This window comes from Halyomorpha halys, unplaced genomic scaffold (genome assembly GCF_000696795.3).
Source record: "Halyomorpha halys isolate HHAL.00 unplaced genomic scaffold, Hhal_1.1 Scaffold260.1, whole genome shotgun sequence".
NCBI lineage: Eukaryota > Metazoa > Arthropoda > Insecta > Hemiptera > Pentatomidae > Halyomorpha > Halyomorpha halys.
The window spans coordinates 960,551-974,458 of NW_027112780.1; the positions used below are offsets into that span (position 1 = coordinate 960,551).

Genomic DNA, 13,908 nt, shown 5'->3' on the forward strand with positions numbered 1-13,908 from the left:
CTAGGCGTCTGAAAAGAAGATGGCCTCGAGATCTTCTCCTCTAGAAATGTTATTGGAGTTCTATCAGTGGGTAGATTCTCCACATGTTTTTATCATTTCACTATGTCACCTACAGCAAATTTACTTGTTGTATATATGTGTATACAGTCGTAAATAACAATAAATAAATTATTAAAAAAAAACAAATATAAACTATTTATTAACGGCCAACATTTCGACCCACATTGCAGTTCTTTATTAGGGTTGTTGGAATTATAAAGTTAGCAAAAAAAGACATAAAACTTTTTTGTTTTGTATTTCTTTTAATTTATTAGTGTACAACTCCACCAAATACAACATCCCTGATGAAAACCAGCAGTGTGGGTCGAAACAATATCCATTAAAAAATAGTTTAAACTATTTTTTGTCTCCTTGCAAAATATTATTAAGTTTTATACATATAAATTTTAGATATGCTTATACGATATATATTCCGAATATATACTTATATAACGAATATTATAGTACATAATTGTTACATGTTTGGATCTTACATAATATATTTCCATCTCAAAGATGAGTGTAGGAAGAATCTGTCTTGAAAAACAATCTAATTCAATTGTTTCATCTGTTTGCTTAAGAAGACATGGGAGCAAATACCGATGTCTCTCAATGCCTTCGGAATTACAAAATATTGATGGCTGATTTGATAATGCAGATATTCCTTTACGTAAAAATGCTGTTACAATATTTCGATATTCTAATTTTTTAATGTAATATTATGGATGTTAGTATTCACTAAATGTAAATAATGAAAATATTATTACAAATTTTAGAGGATAATTTTAATTAACTCGATATAAGACCATCTAGCTCCGTAAAGTTTTTTTGAATTATAATCATAGAAAATATGCTATCAAAATCATAAAAAACATTACAGGAAAAAAAGGTTTTACAAATTTACATCAGGTAATATTCTTCGCCTTAACTACTCTACGCTTTGCTTTTGATTGTGTAAAAATTAAACAAAATTTTAAGACATTTTGTTTTAATATTACACTCGATTTTAATTTACACTATAATTTACCCTTTTCGAAAATCGAAAATGGCGGTACTAACAGGTATTCTAATTGTTTTTACGAAATCAGAGTTCCCATTTTTATATTTATTCAGTCACTGAATATTGAAATTTTGAATAATAATTTAAAATAAGGAATGCAACACAATAAAGTTATTTCAAATCAGATTGGTTAGTATAATATATCGAAAACCCTCTTAACTTTTAATGAGATTATTATTATTATATGTGCTGAATATGTGAAATTGAAGAAAATACAATATTAAAAAGAATGTTTGCCTGGCGTGGCCAAAAGGTTTGGGTGCATGGTGTAGCATCAAAAATACAAGACACACATTTGTGTGATCTGACTGAACCAATAAAGCTACAAAAATAAATGAACATGAGATAATATTTAAAGATCAGGAGAACACTTAATGTAACAAAGAGAATAAATAATCAATAAAATTATTCAAAATAAAATATATATCAATATAATAAAATATATATATATCAATATAATAATATATATCAGCAGAATTGACTGTTGTTCATGTTTCTGATTCAATATATTTTTTTCTAGGTATAATAATTATACATTATATCGCATTGACTGAAATGTAGCCCGTCTATTGTTAATATTATAAAAGATACGATCCACTACCTGCAGTTTGAATCAGAAGGATCTTTTCCTACCAATCACACCAAGAGATTCCAAATAATTTCAAGATTCGGTAGTAGTCAAATGAGGTTGTGACATACCTTGGCGTAAGGCTTGGGAGAAAGTTCAATCTGACACCTCATTTAGACTACATGAGAAGTAGAGTAGCCCTTGCTCTTAATGGACTCAATCGTATAGGAGGCGCATTTTAAAATAATAGGAGTAGTTGTGGGTGTCTTGAGATATGGATCCCCCGCATGGAGTCAATATCTCTCGAAAAGGCAGAAGAGAAGGTTGGCTACAATACAGAGGATGGCTCTGCTGCGAGTCACTCGAGCATACCGAACAGTGTCTCATGAGGCGGTACAGGTATTAGTTGGAGGAGTGCCGATCCATCTTCTCCTCAGGAAGACTATTAATGATACAAGATAAAGAGGGAATGTCTGGGAGATTTACCGGAGAACCTCCAAGCGCGTATAGGTGAAATACCTAACAGATGGAAGAGGGTCATTCGAGAAGGAACCTTGCAAGAATGGAACCGACGGTGGGTGGATTGCATAAAAGGGGCCACCCTTAGGAAGTCCTACCGTTGGTTCACGCCTAGAATCAACGTGGATCTTCCCCGACTACAGGGTTCCACAGTTCCTCACGGGGCATGGGAGTTTCCGAGCTAAGCTCGCCACAGATGGCATAAACATCGATCATCTATGCCCAATTTGTCAGGTTTCCAATTTGAGATCGCTGAGCACGTTGCACTTGCCTGTACCGCCTATGAAGCTCTGAGGGCCAAGATGATGAGGGAAATAGGACTCTATGTTCTGACGGAGAGCGATCTTCCTGAGCTGATGAAGAAAAAAAACTATCCGCACTACTAGATCTTCGTGTAAGGGTGGAAGGAGGCTGTGAGCTCAACTCACTTACCTTGGGTAGGAGAGATTAAGCTACACCAGCAATGCCTCTGTAGAAGAGCAAGATGTATTGTAGCAAGAGTAATCTGTGTGCACAGTTATGTAATGTTAGTCATAAGCAGCAATGAGTTGTGCCCACTGCTGCGAACACCCGTATTGTCTAATTAGCAGAGTATGGTGATGCATAAATAAATAAATAAAATAATAGTAGTCAAATGCGAAAGCATAATATTCACCAAAATTTCTCATCACTTTCACTTCTTTCGAATTCATGTAAAAGGTTGAATAGATAAGTAATTGTTCTCAGTTTCTCGTCAAATTTAGTATGTATAAATATATACAATATAATAGAGAAGTTATGAATGAATTGTAGGAAGATTGTCCGGGTGGCGGTCAATAAAGGTATCAAAATAGTAAAAGAAAACCATTTATTAACCATATTATTATAACCAATATTAACCGAAAGCCGGACTATCCTCCTACAATCTACTTCATGCGGTCAAGTAGCTTCTTTCGTTATGAATAAAGGTTTGATGATGTGAATAAGGTGTTTCAATCATATTATGACATACCTCTTTAATAATGTATAAGAAAAAAATATAACTGTTAAGATCGTTAGTAAATTTGTAACATTATGTATATGGGTGCGGCGTAGATCATTGAGTAAGACACTGCGTATACTCCAGGACCCGAGGTTCGAATCCGACTGTGCCAGATATTTGTTTATTCTGTTACTGTAGGTGCAAGTCGACCCTGGGGATGTGGAAACTCTTCTGCCTCTATATAATTGGACATCCTTTATTCCTTAGGAAAAATCGGGCATAGGGCTGAAGACCCTACCACGAATATCTTCATTGTGAATCGTGTATGCAGTCCTTCGTGACCACAGCACGCGGCCAAAGATCTCTAAGGTCTATCGGGCCAACACGTGTGTGTTGTATGATTACCACTTATTGTAATAAGGAAATCACATACACACACACATATATATATATTTATTATAGTCAGTATTATTAAAAGAAAGGCGTTTAATATGATAAAGTTTGAACAAAAATTAAGTGTGTAGCGTCTAGTATTATCCTCACCCTTGGTTCATCCAAACAGGCCTAGGGCATCGGTGTGAAAATTTGCTAACTATTGTAATGAGCATCTTAAAAAGAAAGTTGTAAAACGAAAAATTACTCACATATTGAGCTACTAGATGCTGTTACCGACACCGAACTATATATAGGGACTATATAGGGATCAACATTTGAAAAATTAAAATTTATAGCTATCAATTGATTCAGGATACAGCCTTATTTCAGAACCTAAGAAAATATAGAAAGTAAAGTTGGTCGGGAAAAGAACATAAAAATCAATTTCTTTTGGGAAAATAATTACGTTTGGCCGGCAGAGATTATTCGGATGTGAGCGGAGTGTGGGCCATTATTGTGGCTTATTTACAGAAGAGGAAGAGAGAGCCTGGAACCCATGGGAAATATCTAGGCGAGGACATGGCGACTCCCATCTAACTTCCCCAGGGGTGGGTATCCCTTTTCACGGGGCTCTGATCAGGTAGGGTCAGAGGGAGGAACATTCAACACGGAAGCCAGAGTTATTACATGAAATCAAGGTAGGGTAGCGGACGACATGGAGACACATGAGTACATAGCAGCCTTTGGTTTCGATCCAATATTTGGTACACTTCATTCCTATACGGGAAATGCTGAGTTTAATAAAATAAATACTCAATTATAAGTAATTTCCCCACGAAAAAAAAAATATGAATTCTAATATATCTCTTCTTTTTATTTTTAAAAACGATGTTTTGGGGTTTATATTCTTGTACAGCAAATTTTATTACATCCAAAATTCAAATTTTATCCAATATTCATACAATATTACTTCTATTTTTTTTAACGGTTTCGTAAATATATATTCGTAACTTACAATAACAATATAATCTAACAACTTTTTATTTAATAAATGGTTTAAAAAAATTAAGAAGATGGAATTAATTAAATAAAAGCCAAAGGGAACAAACTAGAATATTGGATATAGTAAAATTTATTATACAAAATAATTGTTTTTTTCAGTTAATGATAATTTAAAAATAAATGTGTAATTTTATTTATTACTTATTGCTGAATTGCTAAAATTATAGATAATAAGCCCTGAAGACAGAAGTGGACTCCGAAGCGTAAGCTCTTTATGTAAAGTAAAGCGAAATATTAGAGTTAATATTTTTTTTTAGAAAGTAACTGTTGCTGAAGATTTATGTTATAATATTTTAAAAAATAACTATGATATTTTAAGAAGATTCATAATTTTATTTTAAATTTTGATCCTCCATTATTAATATTATATTTTACTGTATACAACAATACAAGTATTAGGAACTATAGTTTATTTACAATTGAACAAGTCATTGAACTGTTTTTATTTAAAAATTAAAAAAAAGGTTATACAAATACAATTGCAGGCGGTTTAATCACTATGATTCTATGGTTTTGGCGGCACTGGATCCGAATGCCTGGTTCATTACCGCCCCACGCCTTAAACAAAAAAAAAAAAAGGCGAACTTTTCACTTCTCACTGATAACTAGAGAACTAAGCATTTCCAGGGAATAAAAACTTAGTATAAAATTAAAGGATTAAATTTAACATCAGCTGATCTGATGCCGCTGTAGTGCGCTAAAAAAAATTCCCATCTAACGGTCCGGTTTGACCTAGGAATTATTCTTAGCTGAAATTTTTAATATAATTAGTTTGAGCCATATGGCCTTTAGTGATATAGCAAAATGAACATAAACAATTATGTATAAAATCTTTTAAAAAAAAATCTATAACTTTTTCCTGAACCCACTTTTTGTCGAACATTGGAGATGAATAGACTATTTGTTTTAGCGTAGACGAGCATCGTATGCTATCCCAGCACTAAATGTAATATACATATTTAGAAGGAATTTTTTTTTTACTTTTTTAAAACCACATTTAACTATTTAAAATAATCTATTTTCTAGTTATATTTGAAAAACTAAAAAAATAATGTTCCGTCAATTTTATTTTTTTCTATTTACGTAGCTAGCGGTTAGCGAGGTTGCACATCTAACATTTGTATTCTTCGCCCACTCCATTACGTCAATATTTTTTTTCTTAAGACACCCAACTAATACTGCTCTAAGAAGGGACGAACTTAAATCAATCGAAAGCACATCAAAAATTGAGTTAACACCATTTAATTTTTCGTTACAATCCCCACCATTATTAAGGCATTAAGGAAAATCATCCAAATTCAAGTTTTTTTTAGACCAATGAAAATAATTTCGTTAGGAATATCGAAAGTAAACTGTCGAGGAATTATTTACTAATTTATTTACTTATCTTCGCGTCATTCCTGTATAAAATGTAGCTTTCTTAATGCTCACACGCATTAGTTAGTTGAATAAAATGTACCCCCTAGCTAGGATGTGAATATTTATAGTATTTTCGAATCCCACCATGTTAGGGTTTAGCTGGTTAAGATCCAATTTTTCTTCTATTCTAATAAAAAAAATCTATTGGTTTAACACTTTTTGTTTTATTACCTTTCTTATGTTGTTTATTCAAAGTTTTTTTCCCTTTTCTTCATTTTCTGATTTGATTTATAACGTATAATGTTATTTTATACCATATTATTATTGATCAAATTCACCAAAACATTGTTATACAGATAGTATAGTTTTTTATAGCATGGAATCTATAAGACGTATACGAATGTAAATAGATCATCTTCCCATGCAGTTACTTATTAGGGATGGGAAAAGAAAAAATAATCCCCAAAGTAGACAACACGTTTAAGAGCTTGACATTTTTAATTTTTGTCATTTGAGCGCTTGCTGTTTTTTTTTAATTTAACCAATTTATTCAGTTGAAATAAAAAAATCCTAATTCATCCCTATACTCACAGCACTCGAGTCACGCACAGACCTAAAGATGTGAAAATTAAAAGACGTGGTCCGTATATCCTGGGTATAGCAGAGCAAGTAATAAAATTTTTAGGTAACAACTAAGGTCTTCTACCCCCCCCCCCTTCCCCGTACTACAGAGATAGCCAACGGTTAGCATTTTTGTTCACTTTTACGACTCCTCACACATAGCTTTTAGCCATGTACCTCGGGAGAAGGCTCGGAGGGATATTCCACCAGTTACGCCATAAAATGCAAAAGGGTATAAAGGACGGAATGAGCTGGATCCAGCTTTATGCTCTCCCCCTCCTGTTCTTAGGGCATAAGCCTTTTGTGGAAATACATTATTCATTTGCCTGATATTCGCAGTTATCAAGTACCCACTTGATTGCTAAGTCAGTCACGTGTCAATAATACAAATTGAACTGTCTCGAGAAAATCTCCGATAATGATGATGGCGGCCCTTCGGAATCTAATGATAAATTCATCATTAGGGGGTCCATTTTGAATAAAAATAAATGTTATTACCCTGCCACAAGGGTCATCCTGGAAAGAGATACTAGATGATAATGATGTTTGAAAATAAATAAGTCAGCCTTTATTATACTGGAATTCATCTTGATGATAAAACAACATAATACAATAGCAATTAGAATAGATATTTTTGTATTGAGAATTCGTTATATTAATTAGTATATTTAATACTCGACTAGTCGCCATTTGTAAAATGACATACAAACATTTTTGGGTCTAGCTAGTACCTCATTAATTCTAAAAAACCCAACTCCTAATATCCTCTTAATCTAATGTTTCCCCTTATCAAAAAAAAAATTACATAGAATACAGACATGAAAGATATAATCAGTACTTATGCGAATTATAGTCATGTAGATCAGTCTTTTGCAACCTTGTTTTTATATGGCCTACTGATAATGGTTTGGGTGTACACCTAAACTTTCTTCTTAGCTGATTTCCTTATTTATTTTTTTCAAGGTGATGGATTACTCTAGCTGTAGGCAAAATTTCAGGCCAATCAATTTAATACTGAGTGAGCTACAGCTGTTCGAACCTTAGCTAAGTCATACTTATTTATTATTATACCATATTATTTATTTATTAGCCATATTTACCTTACCAGTGACTGTTGGGAGAGTAGCGCCGGGATCTTCGGAAATTTCTTTTCTTTCCTCTACAAGTGGAAGAGGGGAGGGAGAGGGAAGAAAAGCTCGGTTCGAATTTCCCTAGGCTGAATGTAAACATTGTAAATCGGAATGATTGTGTTTAAAAAGTTATTTTACTTTAAGTTCTATTATTTTGTGTTCTTCTACTTCTCATTTCCTTATCATTTAATTTATATATTTGTAAATATGGTGATGATGAGCTCTATGATCCTTAATATTATTGTCTATAACTATAAGGCAAGATGTAATATTACACAATAAAAAAAAAATTATGTAATATTTCAAGGAAATTTTTCGCTCTTTAATTTCGAAAGACTTTCACAGGCTTGTTCCTTACTTTTTATTAGCTCGATTTCTTCGATGAAATTCACAGTCGATATGGTATTGGGACAGGAATAAAATTGAATTACCAAGCCTCTTGAACTATTTTGGTAAGTGAATTTTAACAACACAATGGGGAGGCTTACCTGGGACAGCAATAAAGTTCAACTTCATCCTAGCAGCTTTAAGTGGACCCAGGTCAATGGAGCGTGGTGTAGGACCATCCGAGATCGTCGAATAAAGGGATTACCTTCCTAACCTCTGGTCTTTGCTCTCTCCCTTCCCAACCTCACTTCCTCTACAATTTGTGTTTGTCTTTTCCATGTAATTGCTGGTTCTTAATTTCTTATTCGCATCTAATAATACAACAACTGAATTAAAGAAATCCTAGTTAATAATATTGAGAAACCTTAAATAAGAAACATTAGAGAAAGAATTTCTCATGAGGCAGATACCTTGGTTACTGTTTTTCTAAGTGATCAACTGATAAAAACTGTTTTTATTGCTACAACACGTTGATGGTGAAATTAAATTATTTCTAGAGACTTAATTTTCGAGAGGAGCCGTATTCAACCTAAAAAAAACAAAACAAGTAAACACAAGTGATGAATATTCTTGGAATTGTATTAAACAGTGGCTCTGTGTAGCAATGAGAAAATCTCTCTAGAATAAGCTTGTTACAGAGAACGTTCAGCGTTATTGTTTTTAACTTCGGACCTTATTCCGTCTCTATACCTTCCTTCTTTCGAAGAACTTCGTTGGAACTAGTTGGATTTTTTTATTTTTAGATTATTCAATGATATTACCTATCTAAATTATTTTTATAAATTTTTAATCGAACTTTTTAAAGTTTTTTTTATTTACATTCAATAGTTCTAAAGATTTAACTTTTTATAAAGTAATATTTCACAAAAAATGCAATGAAAAATAAGTAGTGGGTGAATTTATTTTGAGAAATCTATATCTCAAAAACCATTCGACGTGCAAATCCTCAAATTAAAGCTAATTTAATGTACTATAAAGTTGTTGTTTTTAAAAGTTGTTGTTTGTTAGTTTTTAAAAAGGCGTTTAACAGCCTGGTCATCAACGCCTGTTGGTTGTTGGTTTTGGTAAGGCCTAGTTGTTGCATAATCATAGCTTCGGTATGGTGTACAGATCCGCACCAGTGGGACTCATTTCAGGAAGATTTGAAATATTATCTAGCCAGGCAATTATAATTTGTTTAATAATCGTTACGATATTGGAAAGGATGATGAAAAGCAGATAAGTAACTGTTCTAATTTTATAAATAAGGCAAGATAAATAGATAGTTATAATAATTAAAGGCTGATTATTAAGTTAGTCTGATGGATAAATTTAATGACTCTTTCTATTACGGATTCGTCGTTTCTCAACGCCATTGGAACATTTTTTGGTATCCCTAACTGGTTCAGAGTTAATTTGAAGTGATGACATTCTTCAAAAATGTGTTTGACGGTCAGATTACTATTACATTTCGAACATTTTGGAGGGGCCTCTCCTGTTATGAGGTGGATGTTTGTTAATCGGGCATGTCCTATTCTGAGTCGTGTGATCACTACTTCTTCGCGGCGTCTACTTCGGGTTGATGTAATCCATGTCTTCACATCTTTATAGATTTTAACTTACTGGGTGGACTTTCATCCCACATTGCCTGCCATCTTTTATTAATACATTCCTTTAAAGGGCGAGCAAGTTCCTTTGCAGTTAAGATTGCTGCGGTTGTACCTGGGAGGACTAGCGCTTCTCTAGCAGCTTTGTCGGCCATTTCATTTCCTGTAATACCAACATGGCCGGGAGCCCAGATGAAGTGGACTGATTTATCTATTTGTTTTAGCATTATTCAAGTATTCATGAATTCGTTGAACGAGTGGGTGAACTGAATACATTATATCTAGTCCTTGAAGAGCGCTAATGGAGTCCGATATTATTACTATATTGCCATTTGGGATATTTGTCATGCAAAAGTAAAGGGCGTATGCTATGGCATTCAGTTCTGCGGTATAAATATTAGAGAGATAATACAGTTTTCTCTTATGGGTTGTGTTTTGTGTCACAAAGGCAGATCCTGTTGCGTTATCTGACTTCGAGCCATCTGTATATCTAGCGGTATGTTCTGGTAGAGTTTGTAGCAGTTCTCGGAACTTTTCTTGATATTTTGACGTTGTTGTATTTTGTTTGTGGTATTTGAATAGTCGGAGATTTACATTTGGACGTTGGTAGGTCCAGGGGGGTGTGTTATTTTGCGGTATGTTGGTGGCTATTGCTTTTAATTCTGTTACAGTGGCCGATAATCGTTCAGCGAGAGGTAGTGTTGAATTTATCTTCTGTTGAAACTGTCTAGAGAATTTAGGATTGAAAATGTACTTATAAGTTGGATGCAGGTATAGCCGGGCAAAATAATTTGTAGCTAATATTTGTCTAATATATTAATATTATTAAATATTGCTGATATTATAGCTAATATTTGTTGCTAATATATTTAATTTGTAGTTAATATTTTGTGATATTCCAGATTCAACACATAAACTTAAAATTGGACTGGTCCTAAAGGGCACCTGTGGCAATGCGGATTCCGGTGTTATAAATGATATAAACTACTATAAAGTACTTTATTAAGTTAATCTTCGTAGGAGTAGTCGTTTGCATGATTTTCAAAAAAATGAATTCAAAAAATTTTGATTTATAGCTGTTTGGACAAACATTTTGACTTATGAAAAATATAAAGTTTTCATGATATACTTGGCAGACTCATCAATTTTGACTAGTAATTATACATAGTTTTGATTAAAGTAATCAAAATGTGGGGTGAAATGACTGTCATTTTCTCCTCTTGGGCTCTTGTTCAAAACGGTTTAACCATCGATTTCTGCTTAAACAGTGGAGGCTGGTAATTGTTCGAACATTAAACATTTTCAAATCCTTTGAATAACAGAAAATTCACCATGCTATGGAACATTTTGTTATTTTAATATTTGCTAGGTTATGGTAGAGTTTTTTTAGGTAAAAATTATGAATAGCTAAATGCAGAAGAGTTTGCTGACTGGAGGGGGGGGGGGGTACCCAGGGGATGCTCCAATGAAACCTAAATCTTAACCAAGACTAACTCGGAAGCTGAGATGTCAGCTGACTCATCTATCATGACTGTCTGTCCTGAAGGTAGACTTTGGGATTAGCTCTCACTAACCCAGTGATGGATGGGAACGCAACATCACTCTGGATAACATTTTAACTTAAATTTTCGACACGCAGGGACTTGTTTTCGGAAAATATATTTTTATATTTAAAAAGGAAATATAATAATTCAGGAAACACTTGAGTAAATCGTGATCTTAAAGGGAAGTGTAGTAAAGGAACTCCTAAAATTAGGCGTAACTTAAAAAAAAAAGTATCAATTACACCATATCAAAATTAATACAAGCAATGAATAATTATAACCAAAAAAACAGTACGTAATTTTCAGTGCCATGTTTATCCCAAGGGCACGCTGGAAACTCGCCCAGGGCCCCACGATCCATAGGGCCCCCTAATTTTGTAATTTATAGATACAAACTTATCAAGAATGACTCGAGACAATGCCTTTGTGTGAGTAAAAAAGTAAATTTTTTTTTGGGATATTGACCATTTTCGGGCAAACGATGGGGAAAAATCAAACAATCGAAAGAACAAAATCATCTAAGAATTCTTTAATCAATTTATCAATGATCAACTATCTTTAATCTAAAAATTTTTAACTTAAAACGTAATTAAATCGCAAACGTTTTAAGGCACTAACCTTTTATTATTTTTTTTTGTGGATGCATACAGTTGTAAAAAATCAAGGATAGTTTATTAATAAATATAATATAATTCCCTAATGTTTTATTATCTCATCGGGTAATTTTACTGATACTAGTGACCTGGCCAGAATAACCTGCAGACGTTTTTTAAAAATTATTTATGTGAGCGTAAATTGGTTTTTAATTATGTTAATTGTTACAATTGTTAAAAGTCAATGTATAATACAAGCTGTTTTGTGATAGATTACCCTGGAGGATGGTCGAAACGTCGGACTTTTGAGAAGATAAAGAATGTTTTGAGACTTTAATTTGGATACAATTGATTTTATTTAAACAATAAATAATCATGTTTACATTATTAACTAGAATGCATCCTTTCTATGTTTTCTTACATTTTTTGTCCTTTTAAATGTCTAATTCCCTTTTTTTAAAAAATAATTAATACTCCTTAAAATAATAAATTAAAATATATTTTTAATGTTCTTTCGACCAATTTTGCTTTTCATTCACACACAGGGATTCCCATAAAATAAAGGTAATAAAATATCTGTAATTATATAACTATTTTCAAATTTGATGGCATATATGGCGTGTTTTGTTGAACACCATATATAAATATACAACAGTATATGTTTATACTTTTTATTATTTGTAAAAAAAAAAAAACTTTTATATAACAAAAATAATTGGTAAGCAGAACAGATTATGTATAATACTTAGCAAACATTTGTCGCTTGACATTTTATTAAAGAAAATTTTTTTTTATCATAATCTATTTAAGCACCTGAAACTTTTTGCTCATTAGTTTTGTTTCACTAAAGTTGTATATATAGCTATATAGAGTTTACTATTTCGGTAATAAATTCAAATATTGTTCAATCCATGTATTATATCCAACTTTTTAAAAACATATTTTGTATTATATATTGCATATTAAATGAAGATCAACACATTAAAAATAAGTGAAATTTTATGCTGTTTAGAATCGTAATGATTAAAATGCATATAAATTAATCATCAGAGAAATGTGATTTACTGGTTATGGCGTATATTTGTAAACATTAAGTGACAAAGGGAACTGTAACTGATCTATTTATGGACGGGAGTGCAGATTGCAGGGATGACATGATTCCAGGCTAGGACAGCTATCACAGTCAGAGCTCTTTGACAGTGCTTACTAGTAGACCATGGGTCGTAAGTATCGATTATAACCATCTGTTGTAAACGAAGAATCAGGAGTATTTAATATGAAATATTTAAAAATATATAAATTAAAATATGAGTTATTATGTTTATTATGGAAATGCACATTTTAGAGTGAAATGTTTCATATACTTTCCTACATTAATTTTTAAGACGGTCGTATCTAAAATCGTTCCGAAATATTCATTAAATATTGTAATCAACAATTGCATCTGTTTTGAAATGATTCCCAACACTTTAAAAGCGTATCTAGCGGATTTAGACTTGGGCAGCGATTGGTGGGACCGGCATCAAACTTTCTGGTTTGCTAAGGCATTTATTCATTTAGATGTGATGTATTTCCTTTAATGTACTTTATTCACACACCAACCAAGTTGCCTATTTTCAAATTTGTCTCGGAACTTCTCAAATTTAAATCTATAACCACAATACCCGTCAGTGGTCTTCATATTTACAATATAAACGAGTTGGCAAACAGTAGCTTTCGACAGATTTTCCTCTCAATGGAATTAGATTCTTATTTTCTTCGTCACTCCAGTATTCTTTCCACATTCAAATTCCGCCAATTCCTTTATTTCCTATTCATTTATTTCCAAAAGAAATGAATGTTCTTTAAGCATAAATACCATTATTGGAATTTGTAATTACTATTGCTTTCTTCCAAATTATTTTCTTCAGTTCGCCAAAATCAAAAGTTTGTAATACAAACAAGCTTCATCAAATTACAAATATTACAATTTAATTTTATAAATCAGTTTTGTTTCATTACATGTTAAAGTCTTTTGTTCTTAATTATTTTACTACAGGAATCTAAAGCCTATCTACGAAAGCCCAATGAGCAAATTAAAAATTATTAAAAAGGATGTCAAGCC

The 13,908-nt window shown here is 32.4% G+C and overlaps 1 protein-coding gene across 2 annotated transcripts in view; it reads right to left on the bottom strand.

Moving 5' to 3' along the window:
- The window catches only part of LOC106680401 (nephrin), a 233,905-nt gene that overhangs the window by 153,169 nt on the left and 66,828 nt on the right, over positions 1-13,908 (bottom strand). The window lies entirely within an intron of this gene.